The 26962-nt window shown below is 43.3% G+C and overlaps 1 protein-coding gene across 5 annotated transcripts in view; it reads left to right on the forward strand.

Annotated features, from left to right (window-relative positions):
• PCGF5 (polycomb group ring finger 5) overlaps positions 1–26962 on the forward strand; it is a 49423-nt gene that overhangs the window by 952 nt on the left and 21509 nt on the right. Inside the window, exon 1 of one of the 5 annotated variants that reach the window (XM_072131292.1) lies at positions 24697–24836. The exons of 3 other annotated variants lie outside the window; for them this stretch is intronic. The gene's annotated coding sequence lies outside the window, so the exon portion shown is untranslated. Of the gene's footprint in view, positions 1–24696; positions 24837–26962 lie in introns of those variants that run through there. One more of the 5 variants, XM_072131294.1, reaches the window with a different exon arrangement.

The following is a 26962-nucleotide window of genomic DNA, read 5'->3' on the forward strand; positions in this document are numbered from 1 at the left end:
TATGTTATCATCGGAAGTTGGGGGATATTCACACATGCAGGTTTTGGTAATTTTTTTTCATGACGTTTTTCAAAGCCAATTCACTATGGATAATCAAAGGGGTTGTCCAGCCACTCAAGTGAAAAATAAAGTTTTCTACTAATCACAGGATTGGGGATAAGTTGCTGATCGGTTGGGAAATCAATGGTCGGATGCGTAGGACTTCCGGACTTCCACGGATAACAAATATGGAGATCCTGCGTACCCCAAATGAAGACAGCAGCTGGTCACACATGCACCATTCTGCTGTGTTCATCTCTATGGCTCTGACGGAGATAGCCAAGCGCCATACTGCGTTATCTGTGTCAGTTTCATAGACAGTGAATGGAGCAGTGACGCGCATGTCTGACCTGGTGCTCCATAATTTGGGGTTTAATATGCTACTATGGAAATGAATATGTTTAGATAGAAGTTGTAAACACAAAGGGTCAAATGTATCAATATGTATATGACAGAAATTTTAATTTCGAAATACTGTCTAAAATGCCTAGAACCATATTTATCAAGAATTTTAGGTACTTTTATTACTAATTAAAACAAAGGGCTGCAGCCTATTGGTGGGGAGTAGCTTCACTGGAGAAACGGCCAAAAATTATGCAAATGGACATCATTCTGGCAGTCTTTTAGGTATAAACTAAGCCAACTATTGGAATGAGGACTATGCTCCCAAGAGCTTGCAATCTATGATACATATATCTTTTCAGATAACACACACTTTGGCTGTATTCTTCCTTCCCCAAATGTGGAATGTGTCCAAAGTCCTTGCTGAATTCCATCTCGCTAGAAAGATGGACAGGACCTCATTGAATTATCAGATTACATAGAAGCTCCATGTAGAGAGAAGGGATAGAAAGGAGTCACAGCAGGTAGATCCGCCACCAGCTCATTATAACCTGCGTGTTACAGCTCATTTTGTACATATTTGAACTGTTCAGTACTGGGTCATTGTCTACCCTTTTCTCAGCTTAAAGTATAGTGCATTCTTTCCTAGGTTAAAATAGGCCCTAATACATAGGCCCCATGGTTTCAGATGACATAATATGTATTACGATAAACTATTTTAAAATAGTTTTTCTAGCACATTTTACTGCGTCTAACTTCCTTTGGTCAATATGTGAATATCCAAAAAAAGAAGCAGTTTTTATAATAATATTTGCCTAGGTCCTAGCAATACAGTATGAAAGGAGAGTGTTCTTGTTTATCTATCCATAACCAGACCTGACACATCTGTTTGAGGTTACAAAGTTCATTATTTCTGAATCATTAACACATTAAGATGTGCAAAGTACAGTTATTTGTCTTACCAGAAAGTAGATGATGGCAAACTTTCCTTGGTGTAAAAGCAGTGGCGTAACTAGAAGCTGATGGGCCCCAGTGCAAAGTCTGTGCCAGGCCCCCGACTATAATGTATGGTTTATACTACTAGTCTTCTCATATGGGAAAGTGACACCTTATGGGCCCCCTAAACCTATTGAGCCCGGTTGCGACTGCACCCCCTCAAGTTATCCCCCTGTGTAAAAGCATTTGAAGTTTGGGCTGTATCTGTTGAGCCATATGCAATAAATGGAGGGGTGCTGCTCCATAGAAATGTCTCCTCACTGCATGACTGCGGGGGTTGGAACCCAGGTTAAAGTGACCAAATTCTGCTCATGGGAGCAATGGGAGCAAGGAGTAATGGATGGATCTGGCACCACTGGGTCCAGAGAAAGCCCCAAATAATCAGATTTATAGGGAAAATTTGCTATGTTTTTTTATGGTTAAATAAAAACCTTATAAAAGCAGCAGTCACATGTTTTTAAAAGATCACAATGTCAAAAGTGAACATTGTTATATACAATATCTGTGTACAGTTTGAGCCAAGAGGGAATACAATGTAACGCAAACTCTAAACTAATACATGAGATGAGGATACACAAGGATAATGTGGTTACATGGGAGTGAGGGTACATGCACATTACCCTTCAATTGTATATCAATTATGGAGTTTATGCACCTCTAACATTTTAGGGTTGGGGGTCTCTCCCTATTCTTAAAGATGCAGCCCAGCCCCATTAAGGGTACAAGACTGTGTTAAATAGCAACTGATTCACAAATATGGACACTCTGAAGCTTTACCAGAAGCGTCTGAGAGCAACACTGTTCGAGCTGATTGTCAGTCTCCAGTGGTAGTGGACCCACAGGACCACCGCAGACGATGACTTAAGCCAACACCTGGGAGAGGAGTCTTAGTAGCACCCAGTTTTTACCAGAGCCCGCCGCAAAGCGGGTTAGACTTGGCTTGGACTGTGGTGTGGTACCACCAGGTTGCTCCACCGGCACGACTTTGTCCACGGTGGTGGCCAAGGCGAAGTATAAAGTCTTACAATAGAATCGTAGTCGGGGATAGGCAGCACAGGATCGGAGTCAGGGATGTAGCGGAAGGTTAGGACAGTCAGTAGCGGAACCGGGGTCACAACAGGAAATCGAAAAATAAGCCAACGGCCTAGGTAACAAGCTTTCTCAATGGAAACAAGGTACAAAGATCCGGCAGGGGTGACAGGAAGAGCAAACACCCGCGCTGGAACACGGGAACCTTTGCAGGACTGCGGGAAGGTGAGTCAGCCAGCCATGGTCGTACTGGGGCACAGGGAGTTACACGGGTGCCCCTGCGGCCCGGGACATGGGTCGCAGGAGCACCAATGACATTCATCTTGGAAACAAATCAGAGTTCAGCTCTTGCCATCGATGTACATTTTCCATTTTCGCCTTCATCAGGTCTGAGAAATCGTACACGGAGTGACTATCACAGAATAGTTCCTCCTCTATTTAGAGTAACAGAGTTGCTCTTCTAAAGCTTAGTTCGATTTAGTCCTGTTGTACGCTGGATTCAACTGCACCGTATTGCCGTAGCATTTGTTCATCTGGGACAGCACTTCCAAATCAACCTGGCTTGTCCCCACATTTACCTACTGCATAGCTATCCAGCTCATTCCTGTAGCGATCCACCCACCACTCCTTCCATACCACCGTTGTGCCTGCTGATGGCAATCTCCAAGGGCGCTGTATGTGTCCTTATTTCTCTCTTACCCTTCAAGGATAACACACACAGTGGTGTCATAGTAAAAAGAAAGTACCCACAGTGATGTCACAGTACAGGGATAATACACACAGTGATGTCACAGTACAGGGATAATACACACAGTGATGTCACAGTACAGGGATAATACACACAGTGATGTCACAGCATGGAATAATACACACAGTGATGTCACAGTACAGGGATAATACACACAGTGATGTCACAGTACAGGGATGATACACACAGTGATGTCACAGTACAGGGATAATACACACAGTGATGTCACAGTACAGGGATGATACACACAGTGATGTCACAGTACAGAGATAATACACACAGTGATGTCACAGTACAGGGATAATACACACAGTGATGTCACAGTACAGAGATAATACACACAGTGATGTCACAGTACAGGGATAATACACACAGTGATGTCACAGTACATGGATAATTCACACAGTGATGTCACAGTACAGGGATAATACACACAGTGATGTCACAGTACAGGGATGATGCACACAGTGATGTCACAGTACAGGGATGATGCACACAGTGATGTCACAGTACAGGGATGATACACACAGTGATGTCACAGTACAGGGATAATACACACAGTGATGTCACAGTACAGGGATGATACACACAGTGATGTCACAGTACAGAGATAATACACACAGTGATGTCACAGTACAGGGATAATACACACAGTGATGTCACAGTACAGGGATGATGCACACAGTGATGTCACAGTACAGGGATGATGCACACAGTGATGTCACAGTACAGGGATGATACACACAGTGATGTCACAGTACAGGGATAATACACACAGGGATGTCACAGTACAGGGATAATACACACAGTGATGTCACAGTACAGGGATAATTCACACAGTGATGTCATAGTACAGTGACAGTACACACAGTGATGTCACAGTACAGGGATAATTCACACAGTGATGTCACAGTACAGGGAAAATACAAACAGTGTTGTCACAGTATTGGGATAATACACACAGTAATGTCACATTACAGGGATAATACACACAGTGATGTTACAGTACAGGGATAATACACACAGTGATGTCACAGTACAGGGATAATACACACAGTGATGTTACAGTGCAGGAATAATAAACACAGTGATGTCACAGTACAGAGATACTACACACAGGGATGTCACAGTACAGAGATAATACACACAGTGATGTCACAGTACAGGGATACTACACACAGTGATGTTACAGTACAGGGATAATACACACAATGATGTCACAGTACAGGGATAATACACACAGTGATGTTACAGTACAGGGATAATACACACAGTGATGTCACACTACAGGGATAATACACACAGTGATGTCACAGTACAGAGATAATACACACAGTGATGTTACAGTACATGGATAATATACACAGTGATGTCACAGTACAGGGATAATACACACAGTGATGTCACAGTACAGGGATAATACACACAGTGATGTCACAGTACAGGGATAATACACACAGTGATGTCACAGTACATGGATAATACACACAGTGATGTCACATTACAGGGATAATACACACAGTGATGTCACAGTATAGGGATAGTACACACAATGATATCACAGTACAGGGATAACACACACAGTGATGTTATAGTAAATTGGGGGGCATGGCCGTCGGACAACCTGACTGATTCGGACTAAGCGTGGGGTGTAAAATTCAAATTGCAAGCCATGCACTCACATACACCGGGAAGAAGAAGGTGAACTCCGGCGGACCTCAGCGGGGAAGCGACACATGCAGGATATCGGGCGCACGATCTTAGTGAATCACGCTGGACTTCATCCTCGTCGGACAACGCACCTCAGGGATTGCGCAGGGACCAGGTAAGTAAATGTGTCCCATTGTATGTGTGTATGGGATAAAGGGGAATGTCTGTTAACTAGAGATGAGTGGACCGCAAGACCTGGACATATTGCTGGAGAGGAAGCCGAACATCCAATCCAGCAAATTGTTCCTCTGGCCGTTCATAGCCATGGCTAGTTGGGTAGAGGCGTCAATTTGCCACAGTGAGTGTTCGGCCGCCAATCCGGCAATGTGCCCAGACCGTGCTGGCTATACCTGACCCAAACATAAATTTGGGTCCACTCATGTCTACAGAAAACTAAACACATACTGTATGCTATTGTATGTACCTTTAGTATAGAGAGGTTACAACGCTACTGTATCTCCTTATATAGCAGAAATATCCCCTTACTTCCAGTAACTGATTGTCACCTGCGCCTGTTCTACTGTAAATCCAGAGGTGACCCTTCTACCCTGTCACATTTCCTATGAAGGGTCAATTCTTCATGGAATTGTGATAACTTCATTACCCACTGAAGATCAGGCGCTGCATATTTTTTGAGTATAGGTGTAAATGTGACAGGTGAATGGAACATTCCCTCTTCATGATTTTACAGATTAGCGAGGGGTTTTCATGTAACTGAAACCTTTACCAATGTTTATATGACACGTCATAGAGCTCTATAATTACATGGTGTGTAAAGCAGAGCAGTGCATGGGCTTCCTCCTACCAGGAATGGCTTTCTGTTAGGTCACACAATCCATCAAAGCACAAAATTACCAGGGGAATGTGTGTACAACCAGCGCACACACTCCGAATTATTACTCCATCCGGACAGAGTATTATCATACAGATATGTTTACAAGTTTATTTCTAGAATTTCAATATATATATATATAGAACGTGCAAATATAGCAATTGGCAATGACAACTGGTTGTAAAGCATTTGGCATGTGCTCGTATTTGTATGGGAATTTTTAGTTTAGTTGTGTAATCTGTCATTCATCTAGAAATGCTGCAGATATATTTGTTTGTTCAAGCATTCAATGGGTATTCCAGAATAATGATATCATCCACAGGATAGGTTATCAATATCAGATCAGTAGTGGTCCAACTGGGGCAGAGTTGAGTTACAGTATTGTAATGTTCTTATCAAGGGACTAACATAAACTATCTATATGGCATTCATAACAATTAAAGGAAATCTACCATCAAAATCCATAATTCTTCATAATTATTATAATAACCATCAACTTTCATAATTATTTTAATGACTAGAGGGGCTCTGGTGGGCATTACCAGAGTCCTTTTGTGCTGTAGCTTTACAGGCTGTTACACTGAGACATGGTCCTGCACAGTGTAACATCCTGTGTACATGCATTGGAAATGCATTGTTAACTTAATGTAAATACAACTTTACTGCAACATGTGAATGAATCCCATAGGGAAAATGTGTTTAGGCATTAAAATATATATATGGAGCCTTGAAGACACTACTACTGATATACATGGACACTTCCTGCTCTGTCACTATAATAGCGCGCGGGACAGAACGCCAGTGTCCCAGCACCGCAAAGTGTAATGACGTAATTATGCTGCCAGTACTGGGCGGAGGAATACAGAAGCCTGGAGGAGCACAGAGGACTGGGAGTGCATTTGGTTCTGGGCCATGTACCCAGGCCTGTTCCCCGCCCACCCTAGTAGGCTGCTGCTGGACATTTCAGTGAGCGGAGGCTGCTGCTGGACATTTCAGTGAGTGGAGGCTGCTGCTGGACATTTCGGTGAGTGGAGGCTGCTGCTGCACATTTCGGTGAGTGGAGGCTTCTGCTGCACATTTCGGTGAGTGGAGGCTGCTGCTGCACATTTCGGTGAGTGGAGGCTGCTGCTGCACATTTCGGTGAGTGGAGGCTGCTGCTGGACATTTCCATGAGTGGGGGCTGCTGCTGGACATTTCCATGAGTGGGGGCTGCTGCTGGACATTTCTGTGAGGGGGGGCTGCTGCTGGACATTTCCGTGAGTGGAGGCTGCTGCTGGACATTTCCGTGAGTGGAGGCTGCTGCTGGACATTTTGGTGACTGGAGGCTGCTGCTGCTGGACATTTTGGTGACTGGAGGCTGCTGCTGGACATTTTGGTGAGTGGGGGCTGCTGCTGGACATTTTGGTGACTGGAGGCTGCTGCTGCTGGACATTTTGGTGAGTGGAGGCTGCTGCTGGACATTTTGGTGAGTGGGGGCTGCTGCTGGACATTTTGGTGAGTGGGGGCTGCTGCTGGACATTTTGGTGAGTGGGGGCTGCTGCTGGACATTTTGGTGAGTGAGGGCTGCTGCTGGACATTTCAGTGAGTGGAGGCTGCTGTGTGATGTGTGAGAAGGGGGTGGCAGCATGATGGGGGCCCTGAACCAAAGTTTGCATTGGGGCGCACTGCTCTCTTGTTACGCCACTGATCATTGGGCTACAAAATAAACATTACAGAGTAATAAACTGGTCAGATGAAAGAATCGGAGTGAAGGCCGTGCTCACAAGAAGAAGGATTTTACCCCCCTGGTTGTTAGCACTAATATGCATGGAATTACTTGTGGCTGGGCTGCGCCATTTAGGGCCATTCTTTAAAGTTGATAATTCAGTATAGTTTTAAATTTGATTGAAAGTATAAGAGACTAAGAGGGTATTTAGTACAGAATCCATAACAAAAATCTGCAGTAAATCCCCTTTTATGCATTTCTATGTAGATTTCAGTTGTATTTTTTAAAATAAATGTTACACAAATTCACTAAAAGGCACATTAAAGGGAATGTGTTGGCAATCTGTACCATACCAATCTACAGACTGTGTTAAGTAGCATCCCTGGAGATCTGTGCAACTATACCTGTGTGTTGTGCATTGTTAGTAGCAGCAGAACTGTGAAAATGCTTTTATATTCAAGAATTGTAGCTGTGCAATGTCCTATTGCTGCTGTAGTAGGTTTCTGTTTGATTACTACAGCAGTTACTTAGGGGGGGGGGAGCTTTGCTTTGTTCAGTGACAAGATCTTGCACACTAGTGTACCACAGTGCTCCAGCTACAATCCTGGAATATAAATGTTTTGAGTCCTGTTTCTAATAACATCATGTACAAAGGTATGGTAACACAGATCTCCAGCTGCTACTGGAAAATGTCTGCAGCTTTACATTGTCAAAACTGATGATGAATTCCCTTAAAGGAAACCTACCATTTAGAATGGTAGGTGTAAGCTGTAAGTACCGGGCACCAGCTCAGGGTGAGCTGGTGCCGGTACTTACTTTCGTTAGTGTTATAAACCGCGGTATTGCGGTTTTAACACTTTTTAAACTTTATAGCAGAGGAGGCTTCGGCGCTGCGTGCGCACGATCGTGCGTGCGCCTACAAAGGAAATAGCGGAGATGTTGCGCGTGCACGGTCGCGCGCAGCGCTGAAGCCCCTTCTGCTCTAAAGTTTAAAAAGTGTTAAAACCGCGATACCGCGGTTTATAACACTAACGAAAGTAAGTACCGGCACCAGCTCACCAGCTCACCCAAAAGTTAGTTCAGTCCGACAAGAGCGCTTCATCCGCTGGATGGGGTTTCCCGGACCAAACCCCACTTGTGGGCTGGTGGCTGTAACCTACAACAGATTTAACATTTACTGTTAGAAACTTTGTTAAATCTGCCGCAGTATAAAACTGTCCATCTTATCTTTTGCCCTCTGGTACTTTTAGATACTCTTAATAAATTTGTCCTAATTGGTACACAGTTTACATTCTAAAGGTTTTTCCTAAAAGGAAATCTACCATGAAAATCCATTATGATAAACCAGGGACACTTACTCATAGATCCAGGCACAGTGACAGTAGTAATCTTCTTATATTTGTTATCCATGGCCTCCTTCCTTCTGAAATCAACTTTTAAAATTATGCTACTGAGTCATATTATGCTAATCTGTGCTGTATATTTACAGGTTGTTGCACAGTGTAAAAGCTTGTCTTCCCCTCCCCCATCTTTCGGCCCTTTCCACCTCCCTCTGCCTGTTGTAATCTCACACAGAGGGAGGGGGGAAGTGCTCATGTACATTGTAACAGCCTGTGAAGCTACAGCACAGAAGGGCTCTGATAACGTCCCCCAGTGCCCTTCAGGCTCATTAGAATAATTTTTGAAAGTTGATTTTAGTTGATTTAAGTGTCCCTGGATTTTGATGGCAGATTTCCTTTAAAGGACATATACCATCAGGATGAAAGACTGTATGCAAATGAGCTTAAGGGGTTCCAGGCTCCATTAACCCCTATGGAGCCTGCAGCCCCTCAAGCTCATTTGCTTTCAGTCCTAGATCCTGGTGGTAGATGCCCCTTATGAATGCCATATAGACAGTACAGTATATGTTATGACTTGTGCTATATTGTGACTTGTCAGCTGTATATTATTGCCATGCTCTATGATTTTTATTTTTTTTTACCTATCAACAAAATGGAAAAAACTGAAAAGAGTAGGAGTTGTTTTAGTGTAATGATTTCCAGGAGCTGAAGTTCTAAGCCTTCTGACTACAGCCACTTCTTGAATGAACTTTTTGTGTTCTCTTAAGAAGCAGGTAGAGGGTGTTCTACAAGAGTACAGTGTATGTCACATGAAATACATTCAGCCCAGAAAGGGCACGGCACAAAGCATCTTTGTTCTGCAGTATGGATTTTCATGAGGTCATACCTGTAAGAGCGCGGTATAAAACATCTATCTTCCTCCTGAGAAGGACAGAATTGATGAACAGAACGGTTCACATGGAGATTCCTTTCAGAGTTGACATTTCAAAGACAATTTCCCCAATATAATCACGCACGTTATACTTTTACAACATCATTAAGCATCACTAAAAGCATTTCTTCTGTAAAATGGGGTGGGTGTTTGTATGGATACCCAAATAAACTTTTCTGTGAAGTGGAAAAGTTATGTGGACAGTTGAGGAAGCCAAACACAGTGGGGCACATTTACTAAGGGTCCGAACGCCGCATTTCCGTCGGGTTTCACAATTTTTTTCAGATTTGCCCTGAATTGCCCCCGGGTTTTTGGGGCATGCGATCGGATCGTGACGCATCGGCGCCGGCTTTCATGCGACACAAATTGTGGGGAGGGGGCGTGGACGTCGGACAAACCCGACTGATTCAGACAAACCGCGGAATTTAAAAATGAAATTGTGCAGCAAGATCAGCACTCACATGCACCGGGAAGAAGAAGGTGAACTCCAGCAGACCTCAGCGGAGGAAGCGACACATGCAGGAAATTGGACGCACGATCTTAGTGAGTCGTGGCAGCTTCGAATCCTCGTCGGACATTCGGGTGCGGCAGTGTGCCCCAGTGTTCTTTTCAGGGGATCCAAGGGTGGGCTTCCGGAATGAATTGTGAGGAGGTCTTCATCTTGTGTGAAGCAAAAGATACTTTCAATAAGAAAAACAGAGTTCAGTGGATAACTAGGTCCATCTTTGGACTGCTATTTGAATGTAGTGGTCATATTTGCACGCTCAGCTCCCATTTGCAAATCATATAAAAGCAATGGGGCTTATCAGGGCTTCTATGCAAGAAAACTGGTGTAAAAACCCGGAAATGCTAGCGATTTGCCAGCACTTGCGATTATTTTCCCCTTGACGCCAGCACTATGGGGGGAGTCGGCTGGTGTGGGGCGCTCCTGCCCAGGTGTAGAAATGAATGCTGCGCCGCTGGGCACCTGTTACATCAAGAGGCAGGTGCCCTGGTGTGCCTGCCCACACATCACCTCTGTGAATTGGTTTTGTAATGAACCCAGCAACCAGACTTTATCAGACCTCATTCTGTATTGTGTTTGTGGGAAGGAAGAAAATATACATTACTTACATCTTCATTATCAAAAACACACATATCACCCAGATGATCTTCATTTACTTGAGTGTTGACGATTTTATATGGGACCATTGTGTGTATATATATTACTACCCAGACATATTTGACACGGCAGTTTCCCACCATATCTTCTTTCTAACCTTGAAAAATGTAGCGTAATTCCTATTCTGCTGATAAAGGTGAATAATTGCCGGGTGGCACCTGTACTTGCAAGTTATACCTTGGCAAATACAAATACAACCCAGCAATTAGCACTATTTCACATATATATATGAGGTGAGCCTGGAGGCATTACCAGAGCCCCTACATGTTGTAGCTTCACAGGCGGTTACACTGTGCGGGAGAACTTCCTGTATCCCATAGTTCGCTGAAACTTCCTCTGCTGCAGTGAGATTATATCAGGCAAAGGGAGGGGAAAGAGCAGAGGGAAAATGAGACAGTGTAACAGCCTTTGAACCTGCAGCACTGCGGGGCTTTGGTTATGCCCACAGAGCCCTTTTTGCTCATTAGCATCATTTCAAAAGGTAATTTAAGAAGTAAGAAGGCCATAGATAAAAAATACAGAAAGATTACCACAGTCACTGGGGCTCATTTACTTACCCGGTCCTGTTGCAATCCAGCGGCGCGTTCTCAGACGAGGATTCAGGTCTTCCGGCAATTCACTAAGGTCGTGCGCCCAGCATGTCCAGCAGGTTTCGCTGCTGCGCCAAGGTCCACCGGGTTTCACCATCCTATTCCTGGTGCATGTAAGTGTGTGTCAAGCGACACTTTAAAAAAAAAAATAAAATAGCGTGATTTTTCTGGATCCGTCATGTTTTCCGATGCCACGTCCCCCGTTTTTCGTCGCATGCAAGCCGCCGCCGATGCGCCACAATCCGATCGTGTGCGCCAAAAACCCGGGGCAATTCGGCGCAAAACAGTAACATTCGGAAAACCCGGCAGAAAAACGCGATTCGGACCCTTAGTAAATGTGCCCCACCGTGTCTGGGCCCATGAAGTGTCCTTAGTTTATTATGATTTGTTTAAAATGTGAAGTAATAAGATATTTGTCTCAGTTGTATAAATAGTCCCCCCACCCCCCGCCGCCGTTAAGTATCACCTTAATAACTAAGCTATAAAATAGAGTTTCATATCTTATAAGACACAACAATTTGTGTTCTACATTTCCTTTTTTTGGGAAACAGGAAGTGGCTTGAAAGCATTAAAACATGAGGTGAACAGATAAGTCCATTGTTCCTAGAACTTCTATGAAAAGCGGCACACGAAGGAACTGTGTTCAATTTTCTCTCTTCAAGTCAAATGTAAAACACAAACCTGTTTCCACCGTCGTCCAGTGGCTTCATTATTTACACCACACGAGTTGTAATCTGCACACTTGTGATGACTTAGGTTGCTGCGGATCTTCTCCACATAGGAATCCTTTATAATGAGGCATCAGACAGACAAGTGTTATGCTGATATTGCGTTTGTAGGCAGCTTGGATTTCTGTAGTTAGTAGTAGTCTGTGTGGCCTAATACTTGGTGGCTAGGCTTCCGTTATGTCCAGATTATGATAAAGCATTGACATCTGACCAAATTCACACAATTGTGTCACAATAATCCACATGTCCTGGTACACCTTTACTCTTTTGTAACTCATGTTACTCTTCTTCTGTGTTTTAACCACTTAACGCCGCAGCCCTGATCCGTTTTTGCGTTTCTATTTTTTACTCCCCACCTTAAAAAATCTATGACGTTTTTTTATTACCGTATTTTTCGGAATATAAGGCGCACAAAAAATCCTTTGATTTTCTCAGAAATCAAAGTTGCGCCTTATAGTCCAGTGCGCCTTATACACTCACCGGCCACTTTATTAGGTACACCATGCTAGTAACGGGTTGGACCCCCTTTTGCCTTCAGAACTGCCTCAATTTTTCATGGCATAGATACAACAAGGTGCTGGAAGCATTCCTCAGAGATTTTGGTCCATATTGACATGATGGCATCACACAGTTGCCGCAGATTTGTCGGCTGCACATCCATGATGCGAATCTCCCGTTCCACCACATCCCAAAGATGCTCTATTGGATTGAGATCTGGTGACTGTGGAGGCCATTTGAGTACAGTGACCTCATTGTCATGTTCAAGAAACCAGTCTGAGATGATTCCAGCTTTATGACATGGCGCATTATCCTGCTGAAAGTAGCCATCAGATGTTACAGGGTACATTGTGGTCATAAAGGGATGGACATGGTCAGCAACAATACTCAGGTAGGCTGTGGCGTTGCAACGATGCTCAATTGGTACCAAGGGGCCCAAAGAGTGCAAAGAAAATATTCCCCACACCATCACACCACCACCACCAGCCTGAACCGTTGATACAAGGCAGGATGGATCCATGCTTTCATGTTGTTGACGCCAAATTCTGACCCTACCATCCGAATGTCGCAGCAGAAATCGAGACTCATCAGACCAGGCAACGTTTTTCCAATCTTCTACTGTCCAATTTCAATGAGCTTGTGCAAATTGTAGCCTCAGTTTCCTGTTCTTAGCTGAAAGGAGTGGCACCCGGTGTGGTCTTCTGCTGCTGTAGCCCATCTGCCTCAAAGTTCGATGTACTGTGCGTTCAGAGATGCTCTTCTGCCTACCTTGGTTGTAACGGGTGGCGATTTGAGTCACTGTTGCCTTTCTATCAGCTCGAACCAGTCGGCCCATTCTCCTCTGACCTCTGGCATCAACAAAGCATTTCCGCCCACAGCACTGCCGCTCACTGGATGTATTTTCTTTTTCGGACCATTCTCTGTAAACCCTAGAGATGGTTGTGCGTGAAAATCCCAGTAGATCAGCAGTTTCTGAAATACTCAGACCAGCCCTTCTGGCACCAACAACCATGCCACATTCAAAGGCACTCAAATCACCTTTCTTCCCCATACTGATGCTTGGTTTGAACTGCAGGAGATTGTCTTGACCATGTCTACGTGCCTAAATGCACTGAGTCGGTGCCATGTGATTGGCTGATTAGAAATTAAGTGTTAACGATCAGTTGGACAGGTGTACCTAATAAAGTGGCCGGTGAGTGTATAAGAACCGTACTTGCAGACAACAGCTGCCTTGAACTGTGCACAGGTCTGCCACCTGCTGGTCATTCATCCTTATAATCAGGTGCGCCTTATATATGAACCTAGACGTTTTAGAAAGCATTTATTGATGGTGTGCCTTATAGTCCGAAAAAATACTGTATTCCATGTAAAGAGCTGTAAATTTCACTTCATAGTGACGGTATTTAATATTCCAAGCCTTGTACTGGGAAGTGGGAAAAAAATTCCAAATGAAATTAAAAAATGTATTTGGGCCGTTTTCTTGTGGGCTTGGATTTTGCGGCTTTCACTGTAAGCTGAAATTACAGGTCTCCTTTGTTCTTTTGGTTGGTACAGTTATGGGGATACTAAATATATATATAGGTTTTATAATGTTTTGATACATTTACAAAAATTCAAACCTCCTGTAAAAAGAAAAACTTAAGTGTACAGAGCTGTGTGTGTGGTGTAATTTTTTTTGTGACTTTTGATGACGTTTTCAATGCTTCCATTTTGAGGACTTTACAGCATTTTAATCACTTTTTATTACATTTTTTTCAAATTGCCATTTATAACTTTGGGCGCTATTTTCCATTATGGGGTTAAATGCCAGGATTAACCATTATTATATATTGATAGATCAGGCATTTTTGGACGAGGCGATACCTAACATGTTCATGATTTGTACTGTTTATTTATATCAATTCTAGTGGGGTTAATTAGAATTTTTAGTTTTTATTTAATTTTTTTTTAATTTTTTTACTATTTTTCAGACCTCCAAGGGTACTTTAACCCTAGGTTGTATGATTGATCCCTCCATATACTGACTTACTACAGTATGGCAGTATATGGGGATTTTCCTCCTCATTCATTTACCACATCATTTATTACAATGTGCAAATGGCCATTGTAATTAATGTGCTAAAACAAGACAGCCTCGGGTCTTGGTATGACCCAAGGCTGTCATGGTAACAGACCACTTGCCGATGACGTCATCACTCCACAATGATCTAAGCCAATATGGCGGTGACATTTTAATGCTGGCGTCTGCTTTGTCGCTGGGGATCAAAGGGTTAACACCCGTGATTGGTGATAGCACAGATCGCGGGTGTTACTGGTGGGTGTTTGCTGTGTTTACAGTGTTCATCGTACAGGTATAGTAATGAATTTGTTTGATTGAAGGGGTCATTAAGGACGTGGAAATAATACATATGTGGGGTTTTGTATGGTGATTTTCACATTGTTTTATTATATATGTAAGTTTACTTTTTTTTTTACTTTTTGACTTGTCTCACTATGGGACATGAACAAGCAATCAATCGATTGCTTGTTCATTATAATACCCTGCAATGCTGATGTCTTGCAGGGTATAAGCACTGTCAGCCTGTGCTAATGCATAGGTGGACTCTGTGGGGCTCATTTACTAAGTGTCTGTCGGATGCATTTTCGACAGGTTTCCCGACGATTTTGTCGCACGTGATCGGATTTTGGCGCATGGGCGACGGCTAGCACGCAACAGAAATCGGGGGCGTGGCCTTCGGACAACCCAACGGATTCGGACAACACGCAGGATTTAACATTTAGAATTGTGTTGCAAGACACGCACTTACAAGCACCGGGAGGAAGCAGGTGAACTCCGGCGGACCTCGGCGCAGAAGCGACGAATGCAGGAACTCGGGTGCACGACCTTAGTGAATCGCAGCAGACCCGAATCCTCATCGGACAACGCACCGTGGGATTGCGACAGGACCGGGTAAGTAAATCTGCCCCTGTGCATGTAAGGTCCCATATGTAACAGGGCCTTACAGGTATTTACTATGGACAGCCCTGGGGTCTTAGGTCAGACCCCGGGGTTGCCATAGCGCTGTAGGGGGCGCAGAAATCTCCCTGCAGCCATTGAAATGCCGCAGTTGCACACTGGGATGTTAGCGGTGCAATACTGCTGACACCCCCGACTTCCGATGACGGCTCATCTCCGGTGCAGAGCTCTGGCATTGTCTCAGCCGCATTGACTCGTACCGTACCAGTTAAGTGAAGCAGCTTCTCTGTTGTTTTTTTCTGCTCCTTCTTTTTACTGCAGTGAGTAGTAAATCTGATCTCCCGTATAAAGCTTAGAGAATAGCAAGATAATGATTAACTCTTTCCATACCTAGAAAATGTTTCACTTGATGATTCAGCTCTCTTAGGTGTTTAGACTATCCACGGACTGTCTGTAAAGAGTGTAAAGATGCGTCTAGTGTGGAAAACATGCCATGATCCCAAATGTAGAGAAAAAAAATATCTATCTATATATAAAAATAGACTTGGAGGCCTTTAAAATATATATTTTTTTAAATTCTCTTTATCATTGGCTGCACTTAAAAACAGAATTCATATTGAGCCATGATGACATTGTGTTGGCTCATTGCACATTGCAGATGTTCCTAAAGTAAGATGTGACAACTGACATGTACGAAAAATACTAGGGTGAATGACAAGTACTTATGTCCACTCCATAAAGGAGAAGTCACAAGATCAGTCACTGAGTACACACCATGTCTGCTCTCAGCAGACGGATAATGTGTCTCACTTTCACATCTATGACATAACCTCAAACAACTAGTATAGCACAGGGATCCTATTATAGATGAGACTGACAGTAACCGCTCTATATTAGTTTGCCCTTCATGTTCCCATTATTTTAGTAATGTTTTACAATTGGTGTAAAAGGAAAGTCCTTTGTTTGTTGATATATTAACCACAAATGATAAGTATCTTTTCAACAAACTTTGTATAACACAATAGTACAAGTAAATATAAGAACTTTTCTAAAGTAGCCCATAGGATAAAAATGTGCTCCCTTAGGATCTTATTTTTCACCGTGTTTTTGGGTGTGAAATCTGTGCTAAATTCTATCTTGCTAGTAAAACCAAAGGTCAGTGAGGTGTCTTTGGAGAGGATAAGGGGGAGTAGTGAGTAAAAGCAGCTAGATCTCCACCCATCAGTATAGGGCAGTGGTGGCGAACCTATGGCACGGGTGCCAGAGGTGGCACTCTGAGTCATTTCTGTGGGCACTCAGACCATCACCGAAGCACAGAGTTCACCAAACAGGACCAAATCCACCAAATCTTCTTGCAGTCCCAGGCAACTTAAGAGAAGCTGCTCTCAGCGCTATTTTAAAGCAACACTTCGTTGCCTGTTTGGAACTGCGGGAAAAGTGAGAAGGTGTGGACAGAACTGCATTATCGTTGGAGGTCCTCCTGCTGGACCCACCATTCTTCCTCTACAGAGAGGCCCAGGAGAGAAGCTACAGCGAGAGTCTGAATTTGCCCTCCTTCTTTCAACTGTATTGGTGGCCTCAGGGGCTGATACGATTGAAAGATGTTGAAGAACAGGTAGCAATAAGTTACTGCTTAAAATTCCATGTTGGCACTTCATGGTAAATAAGTGGATTCTGGTTGTAGTTTGGGCACTCGGTCTCTAAAAGGTTCGCCATCACTGGCATAGGGATTAAAATTGTTGGGCAATTCTCATAAATTGGAAAGTCTTTCACATGTTTGCAACAAATCTGCCATGTGAAAATTGTTTCAATTGTATGTTTATTCCTTTCAGGTCAATGTTACATGGATGTATCTTGGTCATGTATCCTGGTCAACCAAAATCCAGAAATTAATACACACTTGGCTTACGAACACTGAATATTATTGTGTAAAAATTGCCCTTTTTAGCACTTGATGTGAAAATATAGTAATTCACTACACAGTACATTATTGTTTGTGCAGTTTTCTGGTGTTTTTGAGCCCTGGGCATTTTCTTAAAGGCAGTGCCTGATTCTTATAGTCCAATGGTCAGGAGCATCCATCACTGTCAGAGCCTCCAATGCCCTAGAGATCAGTTGAAGCGCTGACAAAGCGCTTCACACTATCTCTGAGAGAGCATATCAGAAAAAATCTGAAATTAAGGTACAGTGCCCCACTGGCAGCTATTTTGGGTGATATGGTGAGGACTTGTAACCCTTTATCAGCAGGCATTGTTAGTCAGGGTGGTCAAAATCTGGTGACAGGTCCTCTTTGAACCCTTTTATGCTGCCAGGGGATGGGGCCTGAAAATCCAAAGATTTCACTCAAAAAAAATGATCACATGATTTCACTCAAAAAAAAGATCACAAAAACAGCTTGTGTAATTCAAAGCTCAGAGGTGGTTCAAACTATAGATAATCAGGACCTATATGTAGCATAGACCATCAATATTCGATCAGTGTGGGTCCAAAATCACTGATCAGCTGCTGCAGCTTGTGGGTGTGCACATTGAATGGTATGACGACCTATCCTAAGGGTAAGTCTTGACAACGGCTTTAATTGTTGAAGGGATACTTATTGGGCCAGATAAAATAAGACGCTCTGGCCTCTTAGTATATTGTGCATATGGAAAAATTTAAAGCCAGACCCTGCTATAGCCTGTGCCGGGTACTGTCAGCTTGCATATTGTGGGGAAAGGCCAGTAATCGTTACTTTGTACTGGTAACTTTTCATTTGCCCCCCCCCCCCCTCCCCCCTGCAAAAAAAAACCTGTATATAATAAAAATTATTAGAATGCAATAACAATTCTAAACGTTCTTTGTCGTTCAAAAATGGTTGAATTATAACCTGAAAGCAATGGAGGGATCATTGTTTTTATCAGTTATCTCCTTTGGGGAGAGGGGGTAACCCATGATTTCTGTGTATGCCCCTGCATTTGGGACCTGCTATAAGGTATCATTTTCATCTAAAGAACGGATTTGTATTAGGTCAGATTTTGGTAAGACGGGAAGCGAGCTGGAAGGAGTTAATTGCAATGAAGCAAAATGATTTAATGATCTTACAGAAAAAGAGGTGGAAAGGTGTTTAGTATATTCTAAAATTATAATGTAAATGTCAATATTCTTCTTTTGTAGATGATGCTTTCAAACTAGTATTATTCTACTTCAAATCCAGGTATCTAATAGCGATTTTAGATTCATCCATTTATCTCTTGGTGTATTCATCTCATATGTGTCTTTCTTTACCTCTATCTATAGTTTTAGGAAGTGAGGAACATATATAATTAACCTCTTCCAGACAGCATTTAGTAGTACTAGCTAGGTCCCTAATACACTAGCAAGTGATGTGTCCAACTCACAGCGTGTGTTTGCTGGAATGTCTGGCCCGAACGCTGACAACCGGGTCTGAACTTAGCAGTTTGTGCAGTTTTCTGGTGTTTTTGAGACCTGGACATTTTCTTAAAGGCAGTGCCTGATTCTTATAGTCCAATGGTCAGGAACATCCATCACTGTCAGACCCCCCAATGCCCTAGAGTTCAGTTGAAGCGCTACTAATGAATGAAGCAGCAGAACACTGTGTGAAATTAGGACCTCTTTCTGTGAATTGCTGGGGGTCTCATTCTCATGATGGTTGGGGGTCTATGTCTGCTATAGAAATATTGGGCCACTTGTAAACCTTCACTTGTGAAAGTCCGGCCCACTTGGCCAAAAGCTGTGCCTGGACAGGTGGTCATTTGAGTATCAATTTGCGACTTTTCAACTAATTGGCCTCCATTCTGATGGTAGATGGAAAGGTAGATTGACATAATGGGGCAGATTTACTTACCCGGCCCATTCGCGATCAGCGGCGCCTTCTCTGCGGTGGATTCGGGTCCGGCCGGGATTCACTAAGGCAGTTCCTCCGCCGTCCACCAGGTGGCGCTGCTGCGCTGAAGAGCATTGGAACGCGCTGGAGTTCACCGAGGCCGGCTGAGTGAAGGTAAGTGCAAGCTCCGCGACACATTTTCCGTTTTTAAATGCGGCGGTTTTTCCGAATACGTCGGGTTTTCGTTCGGCCACGACCCCCGATTTCCGCCGCGCGCATGCCGGTGCCGATGCGCCACAATCTGATCGCGTGCGCCAAAATCCCGGGGCAATTCAGGGAAAATCGTCGAAAATCGAAAAAATTCGGGTAAAACGTAGGGAAAACGCGAATCGGGCCCTTAGTAAATGACCCCCAATATATAAAAGCCTGTCTAAAAAAACATTATGAGAAAAATTAGCTTTCCGCAGAAAAAAAAAAAGTTACAGTAAATGTCTGTTGTTCTTAGTAGCCAAACATAGCTTAGCTAACATTTTGTAACCGGCTTTGGAAATATGATAGCTGAGCAGTGATTGGTTGTTATTGGCAACAAAGGCAGTTTTACTGTAAGACATATTTTGTAATTAAGGCCCATATGAAATATCTTTTATGGGATAAATGATATTCAGTTTATATAAACTGTTATTTGGTAATGTAAGTTGAAGCTGACGGATAGGTTGGGGTTATCGGCCTACATGCCCACTGGCTGGCCAGCATACAGATGGGGGGGGGTTGCACTTAAAGAGCACCTGTCACCCCCAAAAAAGACCCCCAACAAACATGCCCCCCATAATCCTCTCCAGGGCCCCTTTCCATATATGTTAAATTTATTTTAATTTATGCTGTGAAAGTTGTTACTAGAGGATCTGACCTTATCAAATAAGAGGTCGTATCCTCGTATCCACTGCGCTTGCAGTCGGTTATATTCATGAGGGGGCCGGCACTCCTCCCTATGTGTTGGCCGACACGTGTGCGTTAAAAAAACTGGTTTTACCAATTATCTTTAATTAAAACGGGTCAAAAACGCATGCGTTTTTCAAAAATAAGACTGCTTAAAAAACGGCCCAAAAACGTGTTCAAAACGCCACGTGTGCCGCCGGTCCCAGTATTACATGTGAGGAGTTGCCTGCTTAGTCTCACTTTTGGAACTTTTTGTGGTCTGCGACTTTTTAGTCCCAAATAGTAGTTTACCAAAAGTTAGTCTGGGTCTAGCATGCTCTGTCTTGCGTCTTATTAGGCGATTAGCCCAAAAGTCACATAAGTTAACATTTTGGGCTACAAAGATAAATCAGGCACACTGCACTAAATACTTGAGACAGCTAACTTCCGTACGCTGCTTAATTCTGCACTTGAAGTTGCACAAAAAAAAGAAAAAGGAAGCAATAGGAGTGATACATGAACCCCTATGTGTACAGGCGGTCCCCTACTTAAGAACAACCGACTTACAGACGACCTCTAGTTACAAACGGACCTCTGGATGTTGGTAATTTATGGTACTTTAGCCCTAGGCTACAATAATCAGCCATAACAGTTATCACCGGTGTCTGTAATGAACCTTTAGTGTTAATCCTGGTTCTTATGACAATCCAACATTTTTAAAATCCAATTGTCACAGGGACCAAAAAATATTTCGCTTCTGTTACAATTTTAAAATTGTAAGTTTCGACCTACATACAAATTCAACTTAAGAACAAACCTACAGAACCTATTTTGTACGTAACCCGGGGACTGCCTGTACATATATTACGTTGTTAAAGGTCATACAAATTCACAAAAACCCTGATGCGACAATATTGCACAAACTAGTTGCAAAAAAGTTGTCAGAAAGAGACATTTGCCAGCCCGATGTTTTTTTTTTTATAGAGGGGGGGGGATGCAAAGATGGGTGACACATAGGTGTTACATGGCCCAGTTTTATGGCCCTAGACCACTGCAGCCGGTTAAAAACTTGAGATATACAACCTGCAAAAAGGGGACACAGCCTCATTGCTTGTAGGCTTCAAAATGCAATTTGTTCATGTGCATGAGGACCTACTACGATAAATGTACCCAAAGAATTCTGTACACATGGAACTCCATTATCTGATAAGCTGGCACTTGTTTCCGGTGAGATAAAGCCAAGGGAACCAATTAGGAAATTCCTCTCATCAACTTCTTAAGGATCACAATGTAGATTACACAGTCCTGGGCTTTAGTAGGGTTTTCGTATTGCTAGAATATGCCATTACTTGTTGAGTAGTGGGGATCCTACTGCTCGGTACCCTATGACCTTAAAATAAACAAAAATATAGTAGAACTAGCTTCCTGCCTGATTTTTCCTGCCCAGTGGTGCTTGTGTTCTTCCTATGTGCAACATCCCCCACCAGGGTCTAGCCTTTTCTTAGGGCCTGGAGGCAGTCTGGGCCCAGAATACCGGAATGGCTTGCGACTGCGGCCTCGGCACGCTGTGGTCACGGTGCTTGGTATAGGGACCGGAGGACTGTCCTACAGCCTGGCAGGTCTCCAGCAGGTGGTGCGTGCAAGAAAATGTAGAGGAAGAGGCTGATGTACTGAATCTTCCTGGGGCAACCCCTTTAATGTCCGTAGTGTGAGTCCCTGGGTAATGGATGTGACGCCCTTGGTGTTACAGCCGTATTCAGGGAAGAGACGGAGGCAACATTGTGCAAAAATAACTCATGGTTCTTTATTGGAACAACTGCAGGCAACGAGCCAAATGATCTGGTTACAGATGCCGGATTGTTGGAGATTCCAGATTACTGGAGTGGTCATGGAGAGTGATCCTCAGGAGTAGATTCACCAGCCTGGTAGTAGGTGCAGTCTGGGGGGTAACTATGTCCAGGTATGGAAGCTGCAGCTTTGTCCTGGGAGTTCTGTGTGTAGCACTAGAGGTGTGTCACACTATCTCTCTGGTCACTGACAGTCTGTAAACTCTATATTCAGAGCTGAGACCTAAGAGGCCTGTACCAAGAGCATGTGCTCTAAGGTCTCTCTGGTAAGAGAGCTGGATTCCAACAGGTGGAATCCAGGACACAAACTTCTAATTGCTTTGCGTCACGTTTTGTGATGCGATTTTACATTTGCGTTTTGCTGGGAAGCAGTTTCCCTTAACTTTTTAATCAACCTTTTTTTAAAGGGTGCAGGAGACAATTGGTTTCATCTGATTAGGATTCTAAAACGCTTTTGCAAACTGGTCTTTTGTGTGTCAAAAACGCATGTTTTCTCGATGCATCAAAAACACATGCGTTCTCGATGTGTCAAAAACACAACAAAAAATCGCATCGTGTGAACATGCCCTCAGAAGGGCACTTGCTTGCCTGGACCGGAGGAGCACATGGCCGGGAGGAGTATGGCGGAGGGTTGAGCGCTCTTCACCCCTCCTCCCTCCATAGGCAGACCAGTGTGGGGACACACTGTGTGCTCACCACACCGTCACCGGGAGCCATAGAAGTTTTTGGGGCCGTGATCTGGTCGCAAATCATTCCCCTAACTTATGTCTGAAAGAGGTCTAACCGCAGTAGACTGAGACACGGATGTAACAACATCTTCAAAGTTTTGCAGAGGCAAAAGTGGAATAAAAGATGTGACATGTGTAGCATGCCACACCTACTTCACCCACATACAGTATAATCCTCCCCTTAGTGGCCCCCATCTTCCTCTCACCTTGTATCCCCAATCTTATGGCTTCTGTGGTTAAAGAGATGGCTGCATATGCACGTCTGCTCAGATATATTTAGAACGTTAGAACTAGAAAAAAAAAAGATTGGAGAAACCCACATTTACAAATCAACCTCTTCAGCCCTTACAGTCATAGCGGGGGCTGCATCTATGTGGATTTCTGGAAAACTTGTGGATATATTATAAAGTCTCACGTGAGAGCTGCCCCTGTAGTGAGGCAGCACAGAGGTGTGTTCTTCTGGCTCTAAATGTAATGTACACCAGCTGAGGGGTTGTCACGCCACAAACTGGTTTGACTATTAACCTGTACTATAATTATCCTATATTGCACATCTGCTCGCCAGTAAAGCCCTACCCACAAAAATGCAAATCACACATTAGCAACCCAGCTGTCTTATAGTTATCATTGGAAAGAATGGCAATTAGGAATTTTATTTTATTTAGAATTCATCAAAATGGCTTTGATTACTGAATATATTCAGCTTCTGATGTTTATTGGTTTTTAGTGCGTTTGTGTTATGTTGTAGAATCCTTCACATATAGCAGCGGGTGACAGAAGTGGCTTTCCTATTTTTAAGAAAGTCACATTTCAAAAATTCCAGCCTTAAACATTGGGGCACAATTACTAAAGGTCCGTGGACCGCATTTTCTTCGGGTTTCCCAACTATTTCCAATTTGCGGCGCATTTAACAGGGGGTTTTTGGCACACGCGATCGGATTTTGGTGCAATCATGCCGACTTTCATATGACACAAATCGGGGGGTGGGGAGGTTGGGGGTCTTGGGCGTGACAGTAAGCTCCTAAGCGCAGAATTTAAAATCCAAATTGTGATGCAAGACATGAAATCACATACACTGGGAAGAAGAAGGTGAACTCTGGCGGACCTCAGTGGGGAAGCGACACATGCAGGATATCGGGTGAATCGCGCCGAACTTCATCCTCGTCGGACAACGCACCTCGGAGATCGTGACAGGACCGGGTAAGTAAATGTGCCCCACTGTCACAGATAAACACATTTGTTGCTATCTGCTTTTATATCTAAGTGCTGTTAAATGACCCGTGCTTCTTTTGGCAAAAAGTAGCATAAAAATGTGATGGGACTTTTGACAACATAAAAACTAATGGCAAATTGTCCCCAATCCTTTTTTATGACAGGTAATATTTTTTATTAACATTTCTAGTTTTATAAAACTTTATTCTAACATTTCAAATGTATTTTTTGTTGATGTTTCTCTAAAATTTTATACTTTACTTTCTAACTTAATCATTACCATCTGTAATGTTAGATTGAATGTCTAGTTTACACCTATCACTAACATCAGGGAACCTTTGTGTAGGTAACCGTTGCTGGAAGGTTTATAGCTTACAATGTGCATTTCCTGTCTATGGAACACACACTTCCTGTATTTGGAACTCATGACACTTCCTGAATGTGGAACACAAGGTACTTCCTGTCTATGGAACACAAACTTCCTGTAGGTGGAACGCATGACACTTCCTATAGCCATATCATACCATTAAAATATTTAGAATTTTTTTAAGAATGTAGCAAACTTGCTATTATTTGTAAAGTATTTGAGGTGGGATGTTATATAATAGTTTAGGTAGATAAGAAGAGGTGGGCAGGTTTAGTGTGATATCACTTCCTGCTGACAGCACTTTGTGTCAGCAGACATGGAGTGGATTTATAAGTTTGGTAAGTCTGTCTGTGCCTCTTTTAGGTTTAGTGGAGGGGGGACGTTTAACCCCCCCACAAAAGACAGCAGACACCACAACAGGAGACGCTTCTGTGGTTCTGTCTCAAGAAGGATCAGGGTGACAGGAGGGGAGTGGGAGACCTGACAGCTCTTCCCGCCATTCATCTGTGACAGAAACTACATAGGAAACATGAGTCACTGCAGCTTCTGGGAAATGAAAGCGCAACACAATATCAAACCTTTCTTATCTATGCAAGTTTCTGTGACATAACAGTGTCAGGCACCCAGCTTTCCCAGGATTCTGAGGAGCAAAGAAAATTAGACAGCCTTGTATAGTAATTTTTCCAAGTAGGCTACCGTAATTGGCATATAATGTACTTATCATTCCTTTGGACTGTGTTAACACCCCGGGAATTATTCCTCAAAGTCTGCTCCCATAAAGACCCGAATCTGTTCCCACTATTTTTTACAGGAGGCAGTGATCAACACTTAAAGGAATTCTCTCATCCAGAATAGTAAACTTACTCCTAGAACCAGGCACTGTGACTGTGGTAATATTCTTATATTTGTTATCCATGTCCTGCTTCCTTCTAGAGCCAGAAGGGCGTTACCAGAGCCCCTCCATGCTGCAGATTCAGACTACTACACTATGCATCAGTACTTCCCTTCTCCCACTGTTTGAGATTACATTAGGATGGGGTTTGAGGGCGGGAGGGGGATATGGCGATTTGTGTTTCTGTAAAAAATGTTAAAAATCTATAAAAAAGATTTGATAAAAAAAGGGAGGGGAAGTGCTAAGGGAGCAGAGGGGCTCTGGTAACACCTCCCAGAATAACACAGTGTTGTCGTAAACATTGTTATGTGTTAACGCAGGCTGTTGCACTGTGCAGTAGCACGTCTCACCCTCCCCCTGCTCCCTTTCCATTACCCCCCACAGTGGGAGGGGAAGGTGAATTGCTTCCATATTCCCCAGAGCCCTTCTGACTCATTCGCATAATTTTAAAAGTTGATTTTAAAGGAAGGAAGAAAGCCACCGTCACGGTGCCGGGATCTATGAGTAAGTGTCCCTGGTTTATCCATGCTTGATTTTGATGGTAGATTACCTTCACATTGAATCTATCAGCTGTACCCATAGCTATGTGTGTGTTGTTAGTAGCAGCAGGACTGTGAAAAATGCATTTAGTTGTTCTTACCTGTAGCACAGCCGCATCTCTTGAGCCTCTCTCCACCCTTTCTTTGTGCATTAATTATTAGTTTTACTAGATAATACTATTCTATGAGTGATTTGTCTTCTCTCCAGCTTCTCTATACTAATCTGGGAGCTGGGGAGCATAGTGCAAAGCTAACAGCACTCAAGGACCCCCGTTGTACTCATTCGTCTCATCCCAGAAGAGAAATATGGGATGCTTGTTGTTTATTGGAAAACCAGTTAACAATTTGTTTGCCTCTGTATGACTCTACAGCTCTGCAACTCATGGAATCTGGGAAACTGTCACCCGGGACCTCATTTTCACTAAAGACAGGTTCCAGAAGCCCATCACGCATGCAGTGCAAATATGTGTTTCTGCTTTATCTAAGCATTTGTATAACAATATAATTGTGTGTTATAACTTACCCTGCACCCTGCCAGAATTCTCGGTGTAGTCCTAGGGGTTGGGCTTTGGTTTGTATGCATTTCAAAACACAACATGTGACTTGTCTGTGTTACTCACTCCACAGATAATGGCCCCCACCTTTGTGTTCATGTACAGCTCCTTCCTCTTGCGAGTGGTGAGTTGACATCAGTGGGAGAGGGAGGAGCTGTACAGGAGCACAAAGGTGGGGGCTGAGAGCTGAGCAGTCTGCAGCACAGACAAGTAACGTGTTGTTTTTTGAAATGTATCCAAACCAAAGCCCAACCCCTGGGACTACACAGAGGATTCTGTCAGGATGCAAGGTAAATTATAACACACAATTATATTGTAATGCAAATGCTTATAAAAGGCTGAGAGGCATTTTTGCACTGCAGGTATGATGGACTTCTACAACCTGTTTTTAGTAAAAATGAGGTCCCTGGTGACAGGTTCCCTTTAAGCCCATATAAAGTTTCCCATTTACCTTTTATTTATGTTAGTGTAAAATACTG

Source organism: Engystomops pustulosus, chromosome 11 (assembly GCF_040894005.1).
Source record: "Engystomops pustulosus chromosome 11, aEngPut4.maternal, whole genome shotgun sequence".
Taxonomy (NCBI): Eukaryota; Metazoa; Chordata; class Amphibia; order Anura; family Leptodactylidae; genus Engystomops; species Engystomops pustulosus.